The 25,446-nt window shown below is 35.5% G+C and overlaps 1 protein-coding gene across 5 annotated transcripts in view; it reads left to right on the forward strand.

Annotated features, from left to right (window-relative positions):
- Positions 1 to 25,446, forward strand: part of ITFG1 (integrin alpha FG-GAP repeat containing 1) — a 265,929-nt gene that overhangs the window by 136,732 nt on the left and 103,751 nt on the right. The window lies entirely within an intron of this gene.

Below are 25,446 nucleotides of genomic sequence, written 5' to 3' on the forward strand. Positions count from 1 at the left end.
AGAAAATAAATAGTGCTGGGCATCTTTTCAGATGTTAAAGAGAGAACAGGAACAAGAAAAGACAAAGCCCTTGCCTCTCATTGAGCTTTACATTCTGGTGGTTGGGGCTGAGGCCCTGATGCCTATTTTAACCGCTGTTTGTCAAATAAGGCATTGCCAAAGTAATAGCATTTGCGATTAAGCTGAAATGATGAAAAGGAGATAGCCACATGAGAACTACTGCATCATAAAACTTGGTTATTAATTTACTCACTGAACAAATTTTATTGAGTGTGTAACATATTCCTGGCCCCTTTCTATACTCTGGAAATAACAGCGTGAAATGAATAGAGTTTCTGGTTTCTTAGAGCTAATGTTATAGTGCAAAGAATAGACCACAAACAAATACATGTAAATGTATTATAAAATGTAAGAAATAAGGGCCATGAAAAACAAAATTAAGGAATAGTGTGACAGAGTGGGAGTGGAGGACAGCGGAAAGGCGGGAGATGATTTTGGATGTAGAAATCAGGTGAGGCCTTTTTGTGGAGGGGCTATTTGAGCAGAAACAGGAATGCAATGAGCAAGAAGCCGTGGGAATATCTAGTTAAAGAACATTCTAAGCAGAGGGAAAAGGTCCTGAAAGACCATGTTAGAGTATTCCATGAAAGTGAGTCGCTGGAGTGAATGATCCAGAAAATAATAGGAAATGAGGCCAGAGAAGTAGCCAGGGGCCAGAGCATTTACAGCTTTATGGGCCGTAGTAAAGACTTTAGATTTTACTCGAAGCATTATAGGAAAACTTCAGAGGATTTGAACAGAGGCAGGATTTCAGTTTTTAAAGAATCATTTCTAATTATTCTTGCTGCTATTTGTAGAATAGATTTGGGCAAGATTTGAGTAAGGGAGGCCAATTAGGAGGCTGTTGCACAATTCTAAGCAAGAGATAATGGTGACTTAAGGTGATAGCAGTGAAGGTGTGGGAAAGTGGCAAGTTTTGTTATGTATTTGAAGATCCAACCATCAGGCTTTCTTTATGAATTGGATGGAGAGTCTAGGAGAATGAGAAGAGTCAAGGATGACTCCGTGGTTTTTGCCCTGACTAGCTGAGTGAATAGGGGTGCCATTTCCTAAGACGGGGAGCACTAGGGAGAAAGCAGTTTGGGCACTGGAGAAAGGAATGTATAGAATCTGTTTTGAATGTGTTTTGGTTGGGATGTTCCTTGGCCGCCTCAGAGGAATTATTGTATAGATAGTTGGGTATGTAAATGTGAAGAGAGATAATATAAAGCTGAAGTGAAAAAAAAATTGGGGAAGGGTCAGCTTATGTATAATATTTAAAAACCTTAAGGCTGAATGACATAATTTAGGGAATTAATATAGATAGAGAAGGAGTCTGATAACAGCTGTAGGTCACTGCAACATTTACAAGTCAGGAACAAGAAGTAGCCAGCAAAGAAGACTAAGGAGATAGGGCCAGTGAGGAAAACCATCACAGTGTGGCTCCCAGAAGAAAGAATTTCAAGGAGTAGGAACTGATCAGCTATATTAAATGTTGCTAAGAGTCTGGATAAACTGAAGCCTGAGAATTCACCATTAGACTTAGTGATGCAAAGCTCTTGTTAACTTGGACAAGATTGTTTTCCAAGGATTAAAATTCAATTGGAGTGAATTCAAAACTAAATGGAGGCATCTAATTTCAGAGAAGATAGAATGATCAAAATGTGCCTTTTTCCTCCTAATTATAGCTAAAAATACATAAAGTGCATAAAACAATGATCATAAGACTCTTAAAGGTGGAAAAAAGAAGGTGGACTGGCTAGGGACCTCAAGACTGGAGGGACAACCCAGTGATGAGTTCCCTAGTGGTTTTTTTATATTGTTTTGCTAGTTAGCTGGGGTTTTTTGGTTGATTGTTGCTTCTTATATATCCTGGCCTGGATACTACAGTAGCCTGCAACTATGAAATAACATTGTGCCAAGACAAAACAAAAAGCCCTAAGGAAAGACTCTCAAGCCAAAGGACTGGGAAGATGGAGGACTATTGTACAACGAAAATTCTTTTACCAAACCTGCTGTTATTTCTCAGTTTGGGAGTTAGAAGTCCAAGATCAAAGTGCCATCAGGGTTGGTTTCTGGTGAGACCTCTCTTTATTGCTTACAGCCAGCCACCTTCTCACTCTTCTCACATGGCCTTTCTTCTGTCTCTGGTGTCTCTCCTTCTTCTTACAAGGACACCAGTCTCTTATCAGATTAGGGCCCCACCCCAATGACCTCATTTAACCTTAATTACCCTAAAGGCTCTGTCTGCAAATACAGTCACACTGAAGGTTAGGGCTTCAACATATGAATTTTGGGAGGACACAATTCAGACCACAGCACCCTGTCTACTCTGAATGAACACCATCACAAAGCCACTGCCCTCCTCATGGGGTGCCATGGAGACTGGGGAGTGGAGTCTTGTGGAATATGCCAACTGTATTAACAGGCAGAGGCAGTACTCTGCCCCTCCTCACCTGGTAAAGAGATTGAGGCAATGTCCTATTGACCATTCCTACCCTCCACTAATAAAGTGGTGTCCCACCTTCTCCCTCTTAAGTGCTTTGCAGACTGTGGTAATTGAGCATTGTTGACCATCCCCATCCTGCTATAAGCAAATGTCAGCAAAGAACCAGTACCCTACCACCTACCAACAAGAGACCACAGAGAGGATTAAGTAGAGAGGGAGCTAGAGAAAGAGATTCTTTAAATCTGTGTTTGAAGTCCTGGGTATGCCCCGAAGTGGCCTGTGTGTGAAAATGACCAGGGTCAACTGAGGATAACTTTTGTCAACTGAACTACATTGTGGAATACTGGCCAGGTTTCACAATGGCCTCTAGTAGCAGAGAAGCAGGGCAGACCAGAAGAGCGCTGCAGTGGCTTCAAAATCTAGACTGACATTCAGACTGAGTTGGGACATGCATTCTGACTGACTCTTCTAAAATAAAAGATTTAAATAGAAACTAGAGTCTTGTAACATAAAATGTGAAAGATATAATCCACAGTTGCTCATCATACCAAGAACAAGGAAAATCTCAACTCAGATGAAAAAAAAATAGTTGGCAGGTGTCTACAACAAGATAACACAGATATTGGAATTATCTACGGTTTAAACTGCTGCTATTAAAATACTCTAGTAAGCAATTACAACCCCCATTGAAATAAATAGAAAAATAGCAAAGAAATACAAGAGATAAAGTAACCAAAATGGAAATTTTAGAACTGAAAATTACAATAACCGAAGTTAAAAACTTGCTGAACATCTCAATAGCAAAATGGACATCACAAAAGAAAGAATCTTTGAACCTTATAAATAGAAGTTATCCAGCCTGATAACAGAGAGAATATACATTGAAAACAGAATGAACAGAGCCTTAGAATTCTGTGGGACAATAATAAAAGATCTAGCATTCATGTCATTGGAGACCCAGAAAGCAAGAAAAAAGAATGCCAGGTTGAAAAATATTTGAAGAAACAGTGGCTGAAAACACCCCAAATTTAGTGAAAGACATAAACCTACAGATTAAAGAAAGTGAGCAAACCTCAAACAGATTAAACCCAAAGTAATCCACTTATCATAATCAAATTTCTGAAAACAAATATGAGGGAAAAAAAACATGAAAGTGATCAAAGAAAAAGGCAGCATTGCCTTTAAGGGAACAATGATTCAATTAATTACGTTTCTTATCAGAAACTATGGAGACCAGGAGGAATTGGCACAACATTTTTCAAGGGCTGAAAGAAATTATTTGTAAACCCAGAATTCTATGCCTAGCAAAAATATCCATCAGCGATGAAGGTTAAATAAATACATTCTCAACAAAAATCTGAACATTTAGTCAGCAGACCTGCTGTAAAATCATTGTTAAAACAGATTCTTCAGAGGGACAGAAAATGATGCCAGAAAGAAACTTGGAATATCAATAATAAAGAAAGAACAATTAAAAGGGTAGGGTAAATACAATAGATTATTCTTTTCCTCCTGAATTATTTAAACTATGATCGTTGAAAGCAAATAATGTAACATTTTCTGCTAAGACTCTCAACGTATGAAGAGATAATATTCAAGATAATCATATGCTAAAGGATAAATAGACCTAACTGATGAGTTTTCTACATTCCAGTTGAAGTGGTAAAGTGATACTAGTGTATGGTGATGTATGTTGTGTTGTGTGTAAATGTAATTTGTAGAGCATCCACTAAAGAAAAAAATCTATACATACAGAGATACTCAGAAACACAATAGATAAATTAAAATGCTATATTTTTAAAATATTCAAATAACCAACTGGGAGACAGAAAAGGGGATAAGAATGAAAAACATTGGAGACAACAGAGGAATTAATAATATAGCCAACTTAAACCTTATCTTATGAATGCTTACATTAAATGTAGATGGTTGAAACACGCTAATTAAAAGACAGAGATTGTCAGAATGGATTAAAAATTATGACCTAACGATATGCTGTCTAGAAGACAATCACTTCAAATATAAAGATATAAGTAGCTTAAAAGTAAAAGGGTGGGAAAAGATAACATGCCAACAAATAGTCAAATAAAAACTGTAGTAGCTATTTTAATATCAGTAAAGCAGAGCAAAGAAAATTACCAGAGACAAAGAGTGATATTATATGATTATAAGAGGGTTAATTCACCAAGAAGATATTGCAATCCTAAATGTATATGATCAAACAACAGAGCTGCAAATACATAAAGCAAAAATTGATAGGACTGAGAAGAGAAATAGACAAATCCACAAATACAGTTGGAGACATCAGTACCCCCTCAATCAATAGAACCACTAAACAATGAATCAGCAAGATATAGAAGAACTGAGCAACACCATTAACCAAGAAGATCTAATTCACATTTACAGAGCACTCCACCCAACAACAGCAGAATGCAAATTCTTTTCATGCAAGCACGTGAAACATTTACCAAGATAAAACAAACCTTAACAAATTTACCTGTACAAGATATGACCATAATGGAATTAACTAAAAGTCAATAAAAGACAACAAGAAAGTCCCTAAACACTTGGAAATTAAACAACACACTTATAAATAATATGTGGGTAAAAAGTAAGTCTCAAGGAAAATTTTTAAATAATTGAACTAAATGAAAATAAGGCTACAACATCTCAAAATCTGTGGGATACAGATAAAGCAATTCTTATGAGAAAATTTATAGCACTAAATATTTACATTAGAAAAGAATAGCCAGGGCCGGCCCTGTGGCTTGGTGGTTAAGTGCGCGCGCTGCGATGCTGGCGGCCCGGGTTCGGATCCCGGGTGCGCATCGAGGCACCACTTCTCTGTCCATCCTGAGGCCGAGTCCCACATACAGCGACTAGAAGGGTGTGCAGCTATGACATACAACTATCTACTGGGGCTTTGGGGGCAAAAAATAAAATAAATAAAATCTTTAGAAAAGAATAGCCATATCAGATCAATAATCTAGAAAAAGAAAGCAAAATAAACTCAAAGCAGACAGAAGGAAGGAAATAATACAGCCAAAAGAAGAATTCAATAAAATTAAAAATAGAAAAACAGTAAACAAAGTCAGTCAAATCAAAAGCTGATTCTTTGAAAAGAACAATAATTGCTAAACCTCTAGGAAAATTGACCAAAAAAAGGAAGAAGATAAAAAGTACCAAAAACAAATTAAAAAGAGGATATCACTACAGACCTCACAGGCTATTAAAGGATAAAAGTCTGCTGTGAACAACTCTACATGCATAAAGTGACAATTTAAATATAATGGACAATTCCTTGGAAACCATAAACTAACAAAATTCACCCAAACTGAAATAGATAATATGAACCATCGTATAACTATTTAAAAAATCAATTCTTTTGATAGAAACCTTCTGAAAAAGAAATCTCCAGACCCAGATAGTTTCACTGACAGGATCTACCAAACATTTAAAGAATAAATAATTCCAATTCTCCATAATCTCTTCCAGAAAACAGAAGATGAATGAACACTTCTCAAGTCAACTGATTTTAAAAGGCTTTCATTACCTTGATACCAAACCGTACAAAGAGAATACAAAAAGAAAACTACAGACCAATGTTTTTCATGAAGAGAAATACAAAATCGCCAAAGTATTAGCAAAGTGAATCTCTCTGATTCTGCAACACCAATTGAGTGTCCAGTGATTCAGTCCTGTTCTGACACTAACTACACGGAGTTAGTGTCAGATTCCACAGGTTTAAAGGTTTAGTCTCACAAGAATGCCCTCACTTCAGACGCCAGTTGCAAGTCCCAGTCTCCAAGCTATCTGCACTTTTGTCTGACTTGCCTACAAACTCAGGAGTTCCCACAATATCACCCCCTTTCAGGTTTTATAATTTGATAGAACCACTTACAGTACTCATAAAAATGTTATACTTACTTCTACAGTTTATTATAAAAGATACAAATGAACAGCCAGATGAAGAGGTACATAGGTCAAGGTCCAGAAGGGTGAACTCCTAAGCACAGGAGCCTCTGTCCCTGTGGAGTTGAGGCACACCACCCTAATGGTACATGGATGTGTTCACCAGCTTGGAAGCCCCCTGAACCCTGTTGTTTAGGAGTTTTATGGAGGTTTCATTGTGTAAGCATGATTGGTTAAATCATTGGCCATTGGTGATTGAACTCAGGCTCCTGTCCTTCTCCCCTCCCCAGAGGTTCCAAAGCTTGGGCTTTCTGGCATCCAGCCCTCATCCTGAAGCTATTGAGGGGCCCAACAAGAGTCACCTCATTAGCACAAACTCAGATATGTTTGAAAGGTATTTGTTTTGAATACCAAAAGACGCTCCTGTCACACAAGAAATTCCTAGAGTTTTAGGAGCTCTGTGCCAGGAACTAGAGACAAAGACCAAAATATATATTTCCTATTATGCCACAGAATGCCAGCAATATATCAAAAGAATAATAACATCGTGACCAAGGGGAGTTTATTCTATGAATGCAAGTTTAGTTTAATATTCAAAAATCATTGTATTCTTCCATTTAATACTCTAAATGAGGACAAAATCATATCAGTTAAGACCTAAAAGTTGTTTGACAAAATTCAACACCCATTCATGATAAAAACTCTCAGAAATATGGGAATACACAGAATTTCATCAACTTGATAAAGAACTACAAAACATCTACAGCTAATGTTATACTTAGCGGTGAAAGACAGACTAATGCTTTCTCCTTAAGATTGGAAACAAGGCAACTATGTGTACTCTCACCACTCTCATTAAACATAGTCCTGGAAGTCTTACCCAGTGCAGTAAGGCAAGAAAAGAGAATAAAAGACATAGAAGTTGGAAAGGAAGAAATCAAGCTTACTCTATTGCAGATGACGTGACTGTGTAGAAAATTTCAAAGAAGGTAGGAAAAAAACTCATAGAATTAATAAGTGAATTTTGGAAGGTTGCAGGATACAAGATCAATACACAAAAAAATCAATCATTTATTTACCGGCAAAACAATTGGAAACGAATTAACTGCACAATACAGTTTAAAATAGAAAAATGAGGTAAAGTATAAATAAAACTTGTAAAGTATCTGTATGCCAGTAACTCCAAAATGCTGATGAAAGGAATCAAAGAAGACTGAATGAAGAGACATAACATATTCTTGAATTGGAAAGCTTAACAAAGCAAAGATATTGTTTTGCCTCCTCTATAGATTTAATGTCATTCCTATCAAAATCCAGCAGGATTTTTTGTAGATATAAACAAATTGATTCTATAATTCATGTAGAAAGACAAAAGAACTAGAATAGCTAAATCAGTTTTGAAAAAGAAGAATAAAATTGTAGGAATCACAATACCTGAGTTGAACATTTTACTATATAGCTACAATAATCAAGACAGTATGGTATTGGCAAAGCAATATCAGTAGTGAAATGACAGTCTTTTCAATAAATGGTATTGGAACAATTGGACATCCAGAGGCAAAAAAGAAGAACCACCTCAACCTAAACTTCACACTGTGTACAAACATTAACTCAAAATGGATCACAAACTTAAGTGTAAAATGTAAAAGTATAAAACTTTTAGAAGAAAACGTAGAAAATCTTTGTGACCTAGAGTTAATTGAAGAGCTCTTAGGCATGACATCAAAAACACAGTCAATACACGAACAAAATTGAAAATTTGATCTTTATCAAAATTCATACCTTTGCTTCTGCAAAAGAAATTGTGAAGGGGATTAAAAAAAACAAGCCACGGACTAGGAGAAAATATTTGCAAAAGAGCTTGCGTCTGTAATATAGAAAGAACTCCAAACTCAACAGTAAGAAAACAATAATATTCAGAATGTTGCCTGGTTTCTAAGTTTTCATGAGGATTAAATTTAGAGTAAATAAGAAATGTGAGAATGTCAAGGCTTTCATAAGTATTCACCATTTCTTAAGTTACTCTCTTATAGGCTGTACGTGGCTGTGTTGTCAATGGGTAATATTTAGTGTGATGTTAATTCCTATTAGCTGATAATAATCACTATTTCTACTCTAGTTGCTAAGTTCTTTTCCCCTCACACAGCACTTTCCTTTCCTCCGCATTGTCACTTCTGGTTTTTCCCTGCAATAGCAGCATCAAGGATTCCAAAATATCAGTTTCACAGCTTTTTTCTATGCAGAAATATTTTTTTATCTGAGCTTGAGTGTGACAGGTCTGTGAAAGAATAGCAGCCACATTGCTGTCCAGGCAGGAATTGAAAAAACAGGTCTGCCTTCCTCTTGTTCCTTCTCTTCTCTCAGGCTCTGTCCATTACACCTGGGCTTTGGGCACTTGTGCATAATGCTCTGCCATCTGAAATTTGGAGCAAAAGAGCACTTCTTGCCTGGTCTGTTCCTGAACCAGACTAAGCCAATTCTGATGTCTGGAAAGAAACATTTGTAATTGACTTCTTCCATTCTTCTTGCAAATCTCCACCACTCAAGGAAATCCTCACTTCTTATCACATTTGCTTCACATCATTCAGATACAGCTGAGACCTCTGTGAATCTCGTGTTTTGCCTTCTCATCTTTGTATCTCTCTTTTTTCCATGAAAACATGTATTATGCACTGGCACTTTTATGCACAGAATCTCCATTTGTAATCTCTGTTAAGTAAGATTGTTTGCTTTAAACAAAGACTAGAAACAGTACTCAGGAGCCATGAATGAATGGATCTAAACTTGAGCTCACTTTTGGACAGTTAGGAATATCAGGACATAAAGAGAGGAAGATATTTAAATAAATACTTGGTATAAAGTTGAAACAACTTTCTTCTACCTTATTTATTATGTGTAATTTTGTGATACACTTTAAAGGTGATTTGTTTGCCTCACTGACTAGAGGCAATTCTGAGCTTGAACTGGAAACATAAGCTCCGTCCCAAACCTAAGAGCTAAAATAAATGTGCTTGCACATCACACACAGCCATCTCCTTAGAGAGTAAGAAATATAGATAGCGTATTCTTCAAAGTACAGTTGTGTTATTGTATGTATTTTATGTATGTGTACTAATTCATCAAAATCTGCTGTGGATTTTACACTACAGCATGTCTGAATTTGGTCCAGCCACATTTCAGTTGCTTAGAAGCCACGTGTGACCTAGTGGCTACTGTATTAGCTAGCAAGGGTTTGGGCTAAGTCGTCTCATTCTTAACATCCTGAAAATTCAAATTTGGTTATAAACTTAATTTCATTTGTTATTACCATTTAAAATTACATGTTTAAATGGCCAATATCTCATTTTCTCTTTAAATTTCCAGGTATTGTATTCATTGTAAATATATTTTTATATTTAATTTTTATAATTGGGAAATAAAAATGCATGAATTATATTTCTAATAAAATAAGCAAACTGGTTTTAACATAATTTTATGTCTTTTATGACCTATGTCCCTCAACTGAATATATAATCTAGAATGTTATATATCATTGCATGTAAGCTACCACAATATTAATGATAATCACTTGCACATAGTAGACTCTTCTCATGTGACAGAGAACTACGGAGAATAGGGATAATTATATCCAACTTAATATTAGAAATGCATACAAGGAATAAATACAGATTAAGCTTTCTTGATCGTGTTTTGGTAATACCGATATATCCTGTGGTCATAACATTTTCCTGTATTTTATCATAAAAGTTAAAAAATTTTTTTTTCACATCCACGCTTTTAATCTACCTAAAATTTATTTTTGTATATTACATCAAAGGGATTTAATTATATTGTTTTCCTCTTGGATAACTGTCTCCGTATTTATTGAAGAGTCTGTTTTTTCTCCACTTATTATAATGCCACCTTTGTTCTCCGTGTACACAGTTCTGTTTCTGTGCCTTCTATTCTGGTGACTTACGTAGTTTGTCAGTCTATGTATTGATTCTACATTGTGTTAATTATTGTAGCTCTAAAATAAGTTTTGATATTTGATTGAGAAAATCTTCCCGTGTAATCTTTTCCTTTAGAATTGTCTTGACTATTCTTGTCCCTTTGTTCATAAATTTTAGCATTAATTTTTGTTATTTGACCAGAAAAACCTCTGTTGGACATTTGATTACATTGTAGTTAAAGATTGATTTGTGCAAAGTTGGCATATTTGTTATGTTGACTCTTCTAGTTCATATTTTCTTTAAATATTTTTTAGTAAATGTTTTGTCATTATGTTTTGTGATTATCTTCATAAAACTCCTCATGAAACATCTTTCATTAGATTACTCCTTGATAACTTAGAGATTTCATTGTTACTGTGAATGAGATTTTTCTGTTAATTTTCTAATGGTTATTATTGGTATGTGAGAAGACTGTTGTTTTGATATGTAGATCTTGTATTCACCAATCTTGCTTTATTCTCTTATTCTAATAGTTTGTATATTCTCTTGGATTTTCCGTGTATATAGTCATTTTATTTGAAAATAAGGATAGTTAGGTCTCTTGCTATGTAATTGGTATACCAATTGTAATTGGTATATTTTCTGATCTTGTTGCATTGGCCAGGACTTTCATTACAGTGTTGAGTAGTAATGGTGTTATCTGGAGTCATTGACTTATTTATGACCACACATTATGTTTTTATTCAAAAGAATCATTTATTTTTTAATATGTAACAGAAGCTGGCATGATTTAATAGAATACAAATATGGTGTAGTATTTTTTACTTTATATTTTTCTAATAAACAAAAATTGTAGAAATTTAGAAAGTACAAATAAAAAAATTAATTAAAATCACCTATAATCACCTAGAGATGATCACTGTTCACATTTTGGTATATGACAGAATCAAAATATAGGTTTTAAAATTGATCTAAAAATGGCAAAATTACTCTTAAAAATCCATTACATCATCCATAAGTTAAAATATATATATATGGATTTGTGTAATCCTCCCTATACATATAATATATACTGTGAAGTGAAATAGAGAATACATATGAAAATAAAATTCTATAGCCTTTTTACTATACTTCTAGAGTTATTAAACAACAGATTATGTATTAGTCTCTCAGAATGTAACAAGCATTGTACATATAGTTGAATTCAGGACGTTAAATGCTTATGGATCAGCTCCAGTATGTACATGATTTTCACCCTACTGGCTTGAGTACCTATGCTTCTGTAAGATGCAGCTCTCATATAATATGTACCATATTTTATAAATACCTACTATTGTGTATTTACTTGCTAGCATTTTTGTTTAGGCCCATAATTGACATTTCAAAAATGGTGCCCTTTGTAATACAAAAACAGCAGTTGAAGAAATGTAATAGTAAGGGAGGGGCCTGGGATTCTCACATTCCAGGAAAATATATTTTTCATTCTAAGTCCTTTCAGGAGGTGGACAACGAATGTCAACTAAACAGAGTAGAATAACAGATTGATACATGCTCAGGTACGTGTGAGAAATTTAGCAAAAAATTTATGAACATGAATCTAAGAAAGGGAAACTGCAAAAATAACGGAAATCTGATATATAAAATCCATGTTAGCCAAGCTTTTAAAATGCTATTGTTCATAGGTCTTAGAAAGTCCTTCTCTCCATTCTGAATAAGTGAGCATAAGAAACCAAGTAGAATACCAAAGAGAGAGTAGTACAAAGTTGTCATTTTTCATATGCCATTGAGTTTTAAATAGAGTTCTAAAGAGTGAAGGAGGGATCATGGACTGACTGAATTCAAGCTCCTTTTGCGTTATAGATGGGGTATTTAAACACACTTATCAGGTTTTTTCCCACAGAATGTAAATTGAACTCATGGTCTTTCTCGCTGTAGCTCCCGTTTCTCTACATCGTCAACAACTTATTATTTGTTAGCACGAGTATCCTAACGTGGGAGTCATGGCTTTATTGGTAAAATTTCCAAAAATGGTCATTGTCATAAGTATGCCATTACTTGGCATTGTTAAGGCCATCGTTACCCCGAGAACAGAGAATTTTATCTCACTTTCGAGTAATGGTAAAAAGTAATTTAGGATGATGAGCTTAATCTCAAATTGACTTGGGGTCGCTCAAGGCCAAGAAAGACCTAACAGGGAAAAAGGTTCCAGTTTTATAGAAGCACTAATTGTGTTACATCTGCTTTTTCTTTCAGAGTTTTAGTTAATTATCTAAATGTTTTGCCCTCTACTTAATAAAGAGTTTTTAATAGGTGATTATGTATACATTCCTGGTTTGATCTTATTTTAATGTATTTTCATTGATGGGACAATATCCTTTTTTTAAGGTACGTAATTATCTTAACTCAGCATGTTGTCACGCTTTTCCCAAGAAGATAAAATTGAAACCTAAATGTGGTTGGTTATTTTGTCTCACAGGTATTCAAGTGCATGGGATTTCTTACCTTTCATGAACTAATGAATATTTCATAAGTGGTTTTAGAATATGGTGGAAAAACAAAATATGGCCGGTGGCAAAACAATTTGTTTTCCTTGATTGAATTTCACTGGTAATGAATATGACTGATATTTGTCTAAAAATAATATATACAGATGAATCAGTTGTACGGAAGAGTCGCCTTGGTAGAATAGACATTTCTTTAGTAGTGTTTAAAACACTATAGATATTCTTCTCTAAGAATTGCCTGTATAGGGAGTGACTGTTAATGGGTATGGGATTTCATATTAGGGTGATGAAAATAATCTGGAATTTAATAATGGTGATGGTTATACAGTCTTGTGAATATACCAAAAACTACTAAATTAAACACTTTAAAATGGTGAATTTTATAGCATATGAATTATATCTCAATCAAAGTAAGTCAAAGAGTCAGACTCATGTAAGTCTCACTGCTTTATATATACTTTGATTTTGTACAAATATTGTACTAGACAGCATATTTACTTATCTTAACCATAACACTGAAGTTCACATTTACTGCTCACATTGAAGATTTACCATCCCTGAGGATGTCAGAAGACTGAACAGCTTCTGAAGGCATCTTCAAAGAGGAATCCCAAAATATTGTGAGCAATGACATTGAAGTATAGAGCATCACAAGGAGCTGACTTTGAGGACACAAGATTTGTGTGTGTTCTGAGATTATTCTTTTATAAAAATGAGTCATATCAACTTGTGACATTCAGTCTTTTCTTGTGCAGCGATGCAGGACTGCTCTGGGCCTTGTGAGGTGTCTCACTAGACAGCCCAGAGAAGCATTTGTCCGTCCTCAGAGTCAAGAGTCTTCTTGGGGGTAAAGTCCCTATCAAGCAGACTACGTCTCCACCATTTTCCTTTGCTTCCAACATACCTGATCATTTCAAAAATAGAGAGACTTAGGAGAAGCAGTGCTTAACCATAAATTAAGCTTTTAGGGTTATTTTTCTTATTACCTGTTAACTTTTACTTAAGAAATATTCATTGAATTAATAGCAAATTCATTTGAAGCAAATTCTGGATGCTGAGGATACAAATGTGAATAAGAGAGATAAATTGGGGAAAGGCAGACAATGAACAAGCAAATCACAAATAAGAAAAATATAAAGTAGTGCTAAACTTCCAAACTTGCTTCCAAACCCTGCTCTACCTCTGTGTGCATGAGTATGTGTGTGATGTTTTGTTGGTATTGCCAAACAGGATCATACCATTAATACTGTTTTGTGACCTGCTTTTTTCACTTATTGTGAACAGCCTTACATGTCAGTAATACAATTAATAATTGTAAAATGTTCCATTGTGTCAATTTAACCATCTTCAGTTACTGGATGCTTGGACTATCTTATAGCATAACTCAAAAAAAAATCACATGGGAAGATGTCATATTTAGCTCAAGTTCACATATTCAAAAAAATCATTTCTAATGTTGAATGACACAAGTTTCTCTCCATCACTGTAAGATATATATTTTTCATACTTCTGAGTTGTTGTTTTTATTTTAAATCTTTTGTCTGCTCCCTGAGGACATTCCACAAGGTAGAATCTTCAGCTATTGACACTTTTTCCTGTATTTGTTCCCTCAGCTGTTTCGTTCAGATTTACATCACAAGGTGTCTTAACTTCTAGGTGAATAACGCCCAGATCTTTATCTCAAACCTTGTCTTCTCTGCCATGTTGATATCGAACCATCTCCTCAAACTTGACTTGTCTAAAACCAAACTTAATCATACCTCCCCTTCTCTTCAGATCCAACTCTTCCTCATAATTTTCCTGTTTACTATAAAGAGATTGTCATGGCCCCAGTCATTTTAGCCTAGAAAAGTTAAATTAGTATTGTTTCTCCTACGTCAGGCAGGTATGATCCTCTTTAATAATGTGATTTTCAGTCTTCTTTTCTGTTATCACTGCCACCTCCCTAGCTTAAGTCACTTTTTTCTTACCCGGAACTATTGTAGCAGTTTCCTCATTGATTTCTCTGTCTCTATTTGAAATCCTCTCCATTCACTTCTGCCTCTATCCTCTGGATCTTGCTGCATCAATTATCCCCTCTCCTTTGCCTTCAAAATATTCTCATTCCACTCTTTTTTTCCCCAATCTTTATTTAAGTATATGCAAGTCTCCCCAAACTTAAAAAAAAAATTATAACTCTGGACAGCTGTCTCTATTACCTAAAATTCACCCTTAACCTGTCACAGTCTGCCTTCAGCCCACTCTGCTCTACTAAATGTCTAATTCAGTCCCAGCAACTTCTAATTGACAAATCCAGTGGACATTTCACAGTCTTGGTGTCGCCAGATTCTTGCCTACCTTTGGCTATTGATGATTTACTCCTAAAACTCTTTTAGTTCCCTCTGTATCCTCTCTAACTGTTCCTATACCATCTCTTCTGAGAACTCCTCTTCATCTTGACCACCTTAAATATTGGTGTTTCTGAGGGTTCTATTCTCAGCCCTTTGTCCTCACTTTACATGTTCTCCATCTACTTTGGCTAGTTTAACAGCCACTGGTAAGCTTGGGACTTTTAAGTTCCTGTATCTGGGCTTCACACCTGTGTATATAACTTCCCCTGGATGCTCTATCTATGTCACCCAAAACCTGAAAGTATCTTCTCTCCCCTGAACCTGTTCTTAGTGTACTGTTTATCTCAGATGGTGGTACCATCACTCACCCCATCACTAAAACCAGAAATGTGGACATTGTCCTTCATTTCCTTATCTGTTTCGTCATCTTCTCTCTCCCTTTCCCCTTATCCAACTCATCACTGCATCCTACAGTATTAACAACTGAACAAGAACTAGTATAATTTCCTAACCGATCTTTGTTCTTTCTGCATGTGTACTTTATAAGTTGTGGTATGTCGCTGAATTTCTCACTCTTAAAGTCTGAATATACTGTTTATACTGTTATCCAATGAACAAATAAAATGACACTTATATTTCATTTTACATAATAAAATACACAAATATTATAATCCCTGGAAAGAAGGTGTTGGAGTGGCTACCAAATTGGCCAATATAAGGAACACCTTTGAATAAAGATAAATTAAAACATGACAAAATCTTTTCTAACCACTTCTTTGACAGGACCTTTTAGCATCCAGTCTCACAGCCTGTTATGTTTTGCCTTTCAGTTGGCCTTGCTCTACAACAGAGGCTCACTTCCTCCTTTTATGCAAGAAACATTGACTGTCTGCCCACTGAATCTTAAATCCTAGCTGCTGTCTAGGGAAAAAATCTATTGCTTTTGTCCAGAGCTCAAGTGAAGTTTATATTGAATATCAAGTTTATCACCTCTTTTGAACATTTCTGATTGTCAGTAGTCTGTATTACAGAAACACTTCAATAATTTTTAGTATTTTGAGGGACCGGCCTGGTGGCGTAAGCAGTTAAGTGCGCGCACTCCGCTGTGGTGACCCCGGGGTTCGCCGGTTCGGATCCTGGGCGCGCACTGATGCCCTGCTTGGCAGGCCATGCTGTGGCGGCCTCCCATATAAAGTGGAGGAAGATGGGCATGGATGTTAGCCCAGGGCCAGTCTTCCTCAGCAAAAAGAGGAGGATTGGCATGGATGTTAGCTCAGGGCTGATCTTCCTCACAAAGGAAAAAAAAAATTTTAGTATTTCAAAGTGGAAGCTTTATTTTGTTAATTAGCTTGGCTGAGGATTCTGCATTTACCAATAGCTGGCAGCATGGGTTTTAGAGCATCAATTAAAAAAAAATTGTTTCATTTTTAGAGGATTCCTAATGGACTTATTGGTATTTCTTCTTAATCTGTTTTTCTTGTGTGTGTACAACTACCGTTCTTAAGGTTTACACAGAAAGATAGACATATCCCCAAACTGAAGCTCTTTTCCTTCAATTTGAGCCTAGGCTGAGAACGAAATGGGGGGATTAAGAGGCAGAGAGTTAAGGACAGTCTGGAAGAGCAGAACTCACTGGAGATAGAAATGGCTAAAGTGGACACACAAGCTCTACGAGCAGCCAGGGAGAAAATCAAACTTCAAGTTGAAGGATCCATCAGCTCCCTTTGTTAATGAGAAATAAGACAGATGCACATAGCGTATTAACAACCTAGAATAGCCCAAACTTTGTCAAGTGGTAGTGTATCAAGAAATAACATTTAGTTTATAGCCTTTGAAGAGAAATTAAAACCAGCCTCAAAAGGCTGCCCACTAGATGTGTAAATACTGGCCTACTCAGAGAAGAGGCATTTGATATGTGCATTGTACATGTTATGTCATTTAAACATTTCCCATGGGGTTTTTTAATGGGCTAAAATTTTCTGAAGTTACTTCTATTTTTTTTATTAACAGCTTTATTAAGATATAATTCACACACCATATAGTTCGTCCATTTACCATATACAATTCAGTGGCTTTTAGGATATTCACAGAGTTGTGCATCCATCACCACAGTCAATTTTAGAACATTTTCATAATGCTAAAAAGAAGCCCCACTCACCTTAGCCATCACTCTCCCATCTCACCAGCCCTAGGAAGCCACTCATCTACTCTCTCTTTCTATAATTTTGCCTATTCTGGACATTTCATATAAATGCAATCAAACAATACATGGTACTCCATGACTGGCTGTTTGACTTAGGATAATGTTTTCAAGGTTTATCCATATGGTAGCTTGTATCAGTACTTCATTTCTTTCTATTGTTGAATATCCATTGTATGGATATACCACATTTTATTTATTTATCAGTTGATGGATATTTGAGTTCTTTCTGCTTTTTAGCTATTTTGAATAATACTGCTATGAACATTCATATGCAAGTTTTTGTGTGGACATGTTTTCATTTCTCTTGAGATTTATATAAGAATGGAATATACTGAGGAGTGGAACGCTATGTTTGAGGAACTACCAGACTTTTCCAAAGCAGCTGCACCATTTTACATTCCCATCAGCTATGTATGAGGGTTCCAATTTTTCCACATCCTCAGCGGCATTTTTTGTTACCTGTCTTTTCTATTGTAGCCATCCTCATAAGATTGAAGTGTTATCTCATTGTGGTTTGCAGTTTTCTGATGAGTAAATGATATTGAGCTTCTTTTTATTGGCTGTTTGTGTATCTTCCTTGGATAATTGTCTATTTAGATCCTTTGCCCATTTTTAAAATTATTTGTCTTTTTATTATTGATATGTAAGAATTCTTTGTATGTTCTAGGTACAAGTCCCTTGTCAGATATAATGATTTGCAAAAAATTTCTCCCATGCTTTGGGTTGTCTTTTCACTTTTCTTGATGCTGTCCTTTGAAGCAAAAATGTTTTTTGTTTTGATGATGGCAAGTTTATTTTTTCTTTTGTTGCCTGTGTTTTTGTTTTGTTTCTCTCATGAAGGAGTACCATATATTTTTAACAGCTTTATTGAGATTTAATTGACATAGAGTAAACTGCATATCTTTCAAGTGTGTACATTGGTAAGTTTTGACATATACCACCTATGAAAATATCACTACAATCAAGATAGGGAGAAGATATCCATCACTCACAGAAGTTTCTTTTTAATCCTTTGTAATCTACCCTTCTCCTGCTTCCACCCTTTCCTCATCCCACAGGCAACCACCAGTCTGCGTTCTTTTTGTTTTGCTTTTTTTGTGTGAGGAAAATCAGCCCTGAGCTAACATCCACACCAATCCTCCTCTTTTTGCTGAGGAAGACCGGCCCTGAGCTAACATCTATTGCCAATCCTCCTCCCCGTTTTTTTTCCCCTTTTCTCCCGAAAGCCCCAGTAGATAGTTGTACGTCATAGTTACACATCCTTCTAGCTGCTGTATGGGGGACGCTGCCTCAGCACGGCTGGACAAGCGGCGCGTTGGTGCGCGCCCAGAATCCGAACCCAGGCTGCCAGTAGCAGAGCGCGCGCACCCAACCGGTAAGCCATGGGGCCGGCCCCCCACCAGTCTGCTTTCTGACACCGTAGATTAGATTGCATTTTCTACTATTTTATATAAATGGAGTCATGCAATATATGCTCTATGCCTGGGTTCCCTCACTCAGCGTTATAATATTGAGATTCATCCATGTTGTTACATGTGTCCTTAGTTCATTGCTTATTTTAGCTGAGGAGTATTCCATTGTATGGATATATCACAATTTGCTTATTATATCCGTTTATATATTGATGGGCATTTGAGTTTTTATCAGATCTGGTTATTACAAATACTCTGCTATAAACATGCCTGTAAAAGTCCTTGTCTGGACATAAGCTTTCATTCGCTTTGGATAAATACCTAGGAATGGAATGGCTGCGTTTTTTGGAAGGTGAGCGTTTAACTTTTTAAGAAAACACCGAACAGTACCAGTTGCTTCACATTTTCTTCAACATTGGTGTGGTTAGTCTTCTTTAACTTTAGCTATTTTGTTTGTAGTGTAGCTCTTTGTAGTTTTAATTTCAATTTCTCTAAAAACTGATGATTTTTTAATATCTTTTTATGTGATTCTTTATTAGATATATGTTTTGCAAATACTGTCTCTCATCTCTGGCTTGTCTCTTCATTCTCTGAACAGTGTCTTTCAAAGGTCAGAAGTGCTTAATTTTGGAAAAGTTCAAATTTATCGATTTTTCTTTTGTATATTGTGATTTTTCGTGTCATATCTAAGAAATCTTTACCTAACAGTCCTATGCTTTCCCCTAGAATTTTTTATATTTCTACATTTTATATTTAGGTCTGTGATCCATTTTGAGTTAATATTTGTATATGGTACAGAATATGGATCAAAGTTCATTTTTTGGTAAATTGTTCTAGCGCCATTTGATGAAGAGACTTCCTTTTTCCACTCTATTGCCTTTGATCTTTGATGAAAATCAATTGACCATATGTATGTCAGTGGGTGTATTTCCTCACTGCCTCTTCTGTTCCAGTGATCTATTGTCCATCTTTGTAGGAGTACCACAATGTTTTGATTATAAGTAGTGAATTCAGATAGTGTAACTTTATTCTTTTTTTCCCAAAGTTATTTTGGCTATTCTAGATCCTGGGCATTTTCTATGAATTTTAGAATAAGTTTGTCAATTTCTGCAAAAAAAAAAAAAAAAAGTCTGCTCAGATTTTGATTGATATTACATTGAATCTGTAAATCAGTATGAGGATAATTGACGTAACAATATTGAGTCTTCGGACCCATGAACACTGTGTGTGTGTGTGTGTGTGTGTGTGTGTGTGTGTGTGTCTTTTTATTTTATTTTTGGTCTTTAATTTTCTCAGCAGCATGTTATAGTTCTCATTGCACAGGTCTTCTACATCTTTTTTCAGATACCTAAGTATTTCATTTTTTTAAATAATTTTATTAACATCACATTAATTTATAACTGTGTAAATTTCAGGTATACATTATCATATTTCAACTTTTGTATAGACTGCATTGTGTTCACCACCAAAAGTCTAGTTTCCATCCGTCACCATACATATGTGCACCTCTACCCCTTTCACCCTCCCCTGCCACCTTCCCCTCTGGTAACCACCACTCTGTTCTCCTTATCTATGTGTTTGTTTATCTTCCACATATGAGTGAAATCATATGATATTTGTCTTTCTCTAACTTATTTTGCTTAGCATAATACCCTCAAGGTCCATCTACGTTGTCTCAGAAGGCACGATTTTGTCTTTTTTATGGCTGAGTAGTACTAAGTTGTATATATATACCACGTCTTCTTTATCCATTCATCCATTGATGGGCATTTGGGTTGCTTCCAAATCTTAGCTATTGTGAATAATGCTGTGATGAACATAGGGGTGCATGTATCTTTATGCATGCGTGTTTTCATGTTCTTTGGATAAATACCCATAAGTGGAATACCTGGATCGTATGGTATTTCTATTTTTAATTTTTTGAGAAATCTCCATACTGTTTTCCATAGTGGCTGTACCAGTTTGCATTCCCACCAGAAGTGTATGAGGGTTCTCTTTTCTCCCATCCTCTCCAACACTTGTTATTTCTTGTCTTTTTAATAATAGCCATTCTGACAAGCGCAAGGTGATATCTCATTGTAGTTTTGATTCCATTTCCCTAATAATTAGTGATGTTGAACATCTCTTTATATGTCTGTTGGCCATCTGTATATCTTTGGAAAAATGTCCGTTCATATCCTATGCCCATTTTTTGATCAGGTTGTTGAGGAACTGCCAGACTGTTTTCCAAAGCAGCTGTACCATTTTACATGTTCCCTAACAATATATGAGGGTTCCACTTTCTCCACATTCCACCAACACTTGTGATCTGTCTTTTTTTACTATCGCCATCCTAGTGGATGTGAAGTGGTATCTCATTGTGCTTTTGGTTTGGACTTCACTGATAGCTAATTATGTTGAGCATATATGTGCATATTGGCCGTTTGTTTATCTTCTTTGGAGAAATGTCTATTCAGATCCTTAGTCCATTTTTTAAAGTGGATTGTCTTTTTATTACTGATTTTTGAGAGTTTTTTATATATTCTAGATACAAGTCTCTTATCAGATACATGATTTGCAAATATTTTCTCCCATTCTGCGGGTTGTCTTTTTGCTTTCTTCAAGGCTGTTGTATCACTTACCATCAATTTTACTTTTTACCTATTTATGGCTTTATATTTAAGGTGGATTTCTTTTAGACAGCTATAGCATATAGTTGGATCTTTTTAGTCCAATCTGACAATCTGTGCCCTTTTTTTCTCATATCAGTATTGATATGGTTAGATTTAACTCTACTATCTTGTTATTTATTTTCTTCTTTGTTGTCTTTTTCCTCTTTCTGCTTTCGTTTGAATTAGTTGAGCATTTTTATGATCTATTTTATCTTTTTTGCTAACATGTTAACTATAGATTTTGTTATTTGAGTGGATGCATCTTTAACTTATCCCAGTCTGTCTTCAAACAATATTATACCACTTCACTTACGGTTTAAGAACCTTCCAACAGCATATTTCTACTTCTCCCTTTCTGGCCTTGGTGCTATTATGTCACACATTTTACTCTACTTATGTCGTTAACACCACACTCTGTTCTTTAATTATCAGTTATCTTTAAAGAGATTTAAATAATTAGAAAAAAATCTTTTCTATTTGCCTACGTATTTAACATTTTCACTGCTCTTCATTTCTTTCTGTAAATGAAGATATTCATCTGCTGTCGTTTTTCATCTGCCTGATGGACTTCCTTGAACATTTCTTATGTGCCATAAAGAAAAGTATTGACATAAATGACTATGTAAATATTATAAACCTTTTGTTGAAGGATACCTTAAATTTTAAAAAGAAAAGGATGGGGCCAAATGTTTGCAACATATAGGGGTAATAATAACAGCATATATAATAATAATAATAATAATAGCAGATATTGAATGCATGCTGTGCTATGTACCAGGCAGTATACTAAACACTTTACCATGTATTTTCTCATTTAATCCTTACAACAGCCATTTGAGGTAATTTTTACCCCTATTTTACAAGTAATTATAGGAGAATAACAGGTAAGGGGCTAAGGTCCCTAACAATCAGGGATGTCCTAAAAAATCAATAATTAAAAAAAGTATTGAAGTGCCAGTTCTCAGAAGAAACATGAACAGCTGGTAAATGTAAAAGTAATACTCAGCTTCTCTCATAATCAGGAGAATGAGATCATTTTTAAGCTACCCAACTGCAAAAATAAGAAGCAATGATACTAATATTGGCAAGATATGAAGAAGGATATACATGAACACTACTAGAAGTATAAATTGGTACATTTTTTAGAGGGCCATTTAGCTTTACCTGTTGACAGTTAAAATATGCATATCATTTGACCAGATGACTATCATTTGGAAATCCTTTTACAAATTCCCGAGGAAAAGTAACTTTTATATATGTGTGTATATGTGTATTTGTAATGGAAAACAATTGAAGACAACCTATGAGTAACAGGGTGTTAAAATGAGTGATGGCTTAGCCACAGAGTAGAGTGGCCGTTGAAAAGAATGAGCATGTGGGGAAACAGGCAGCTTGATGGGCTGCTGCTGGGAAATATAAACTGGTACAGCTTTTCTGGGAGAATTTTCAAAACAGATATCAAAAGCCCTCGTTGAGACTATTTCCCTTTCCCTCATGTGTATGCTATATTATTGAATGGAAAGAAAAACGTTGCAGAAAAATATGTATAGTAAAACCCAATTGGGTTTTTTTCTTAAGGATATGTGTATACATATTTGTATATTCCTAGAAGAAAGTTTAGAAAGATGCACACCAAATTGTTGACAATGGTTATCCCTGGAAGGGAAGGATTTCAACTTTTTAAATGTCTCTAGTACTTGAATTTTATAACTTTTGTGATAGTTTTGAATAAACAGTTTTAAAAAAGATATATTGGTTGAAATTGCCAAGAACACTTAGAGAAACAGACTCAAAAGAAGCAAGATTATTTCTCCCCATGGGTTTCCAAACCAAATAGATCAAGGTTCTTCCTTCCTAGGCTTAAATGGAATTTTATTTTATTTTATTTTATTATTTTTTTTTTTTAAGATTTTATTTATTTATTTTTTCCCCCCAAAGCCCCAGTAGATAGTTGTCTGTCATAGCTGCACATCCTTCTAGTTGCTGTATGTGGGACGCGGCCTCAGCATGGCCGGAGAAGCAGCACGTCGGTGCGAGCCCGGGATCCGAACCCGGGTCGCCAGCAGTGGAGCGCGCTCACTTAACCACCAAGCCACGGGGCCGGCCCCTGGAATTTTATTTTTAAAGCTAAGATGTTGAGCTCTACCTGTAGAATTCAGTAGAATTTAAAAGAACTGAAATTTTACAGACCCCAAGTTCCACAGTGCAAGACTAAGCTAGTTAGTAAGCAATGAGACAAGAACCATGGCGTGTGGCATTTATAATCTTTACAAACTCATAACAAAAATTAAAATGACATTTTAAATTGTGCAGCTGCAATCAGAGTTCTTGTTTTAGGTTATGTGTTGTGTATTTGAAATTGTGGCCGGAGTTAGAATATAATAGTGAGATTCACGCATTACCTTTGAAGACGGAAACCAGTGGCACACGCTCACTCAGGTTAAGCAGTATGATGCATTGGTTAGAGGAGATTGTAGAAAGGCTGCCTTTATCACATGTTCTCATGTTTTAATATAATCTCCTAATAACAAAATAGAGTATTCTTTATTTCTGTGAAATATCTAGTAAAATTATTTAGCTAAAAAGGTAGGATGAGTAAATTACCTGGAAAGAATATTACAAATTAGAATTTAAACATCAGTTATTAGACAAGAGACAAAGAAGAAATCATTATTCCTTCTAGTCCAAGAACACTGTTACTTGTTAGGTCTTGAGCAAAGTCACCTCAAAGTTTTCCAGGTAAATGTTATAATCTAGGAGGTTTTTTTCTTTGATAAAGAATTGTTATTATAAACTATTTGTGTTGGAATTTTTTATCTAGAAAAGTCAATCATATATTTAGTACATCATGCAAATTGAATATTTTGTACATAGGTTTCTTTACTGCATTGAACACTAAGAAATTTTCCTTTCCTCTAATAGAGCTTTTTTTTTCTTTTCCAAATCGCCCAGACCCAAAGTAATATTTTCATATGGGAAAAAAGAAATCTGCCTTTATAGTTTTATTTAAAATAATTATTAGAGAAAATTGAATGTAGTGAAATTTAAGCCCTTTAGCCTATTATTTTCTATGTACCTAGAGGAAAGTGAAGGAATTGTAGATATTGGAAAATGCATACAAGTGGAAGCCATTACAGAAAATCACACTATTTACAAAAGTTACTTCTGTATCTAAAGGAAATATTTTTACATGGCATGGTGTTGCACTACATAAATAAAAATGATGATAGTATAAACACTTTTCCTGAGATCTAACTGGATGACAGGAATTGTTCCAAGTACTTTGCGTTCAGTGTTTCATTTCTTTATTACAGCAATCCTGTGACATAAGTACTCTCCTTACTCAGTTTACAAATAAGGACCTGAGTCTTGAAGAGGGTAAATAACTTGCTCAAGTTTACATAGCTTCTAAATGACAGAGCCAGGATTTGAATCCAGGTAATCTGGCCCCCAAATCGAAGCTCGTAGCCTCTTTACCTGTAGAGTAGGATTCAAGAGGGAGGACTTCATAGCTATACAAAGTCAATGCTTCTTTTATCTGAGAGGTGCCTAGCAGTATCTACCCTACTGCCTGTCTGGAAAGCTGAAATTCTGTCATTACAGATTCACTGCTTTGGGTTTACAAACCTTAGGGATATCAGGCTAAATGCACGTATTCACCTGAGGAGTTATACACATCTAAAGGGACAATGACAGTGACAGTGACCAGGAGCTCAGTAGTGGAATACAGGGTTTATGGCTGTAGAGTAGCAAGGGAGGAAGGAGATATGGACTTGGAGGCTCCACATAAGAGGAGAGCGAGGCTAGCAACCAACTAGCCTCAAAGGATTTTTGCCAAAGGCTGACAAAGCATAGCCAACAATTTAAGTTTTTTATGACACAGTACAGAAGTCAATAAGATGTGGAGATTTTTTTATATTGTTTCACTACATACTGTTTACCATCCCTTTGATTTCAAGAAATACAGCGCGGCTGATGCCATACAACACTGATGTGTTATATTAATTAAACACC

This window comes from Ceratotherium simum, chromosome 30, assembly GCF_057802395.1.
Source record: "Ceratotherium simum simum isolate JZ-2026a chromosome 30, ASM5780239v1, whole genome shotgun sequence".
Taxonomy (NCBI): domain Eukaryota; kingdom Metazoa; phylum Chordata; class Mammalia; order Perissodactyla; family Rhinocerotidae; genus Ceratotherium; species Ceratotherium simum.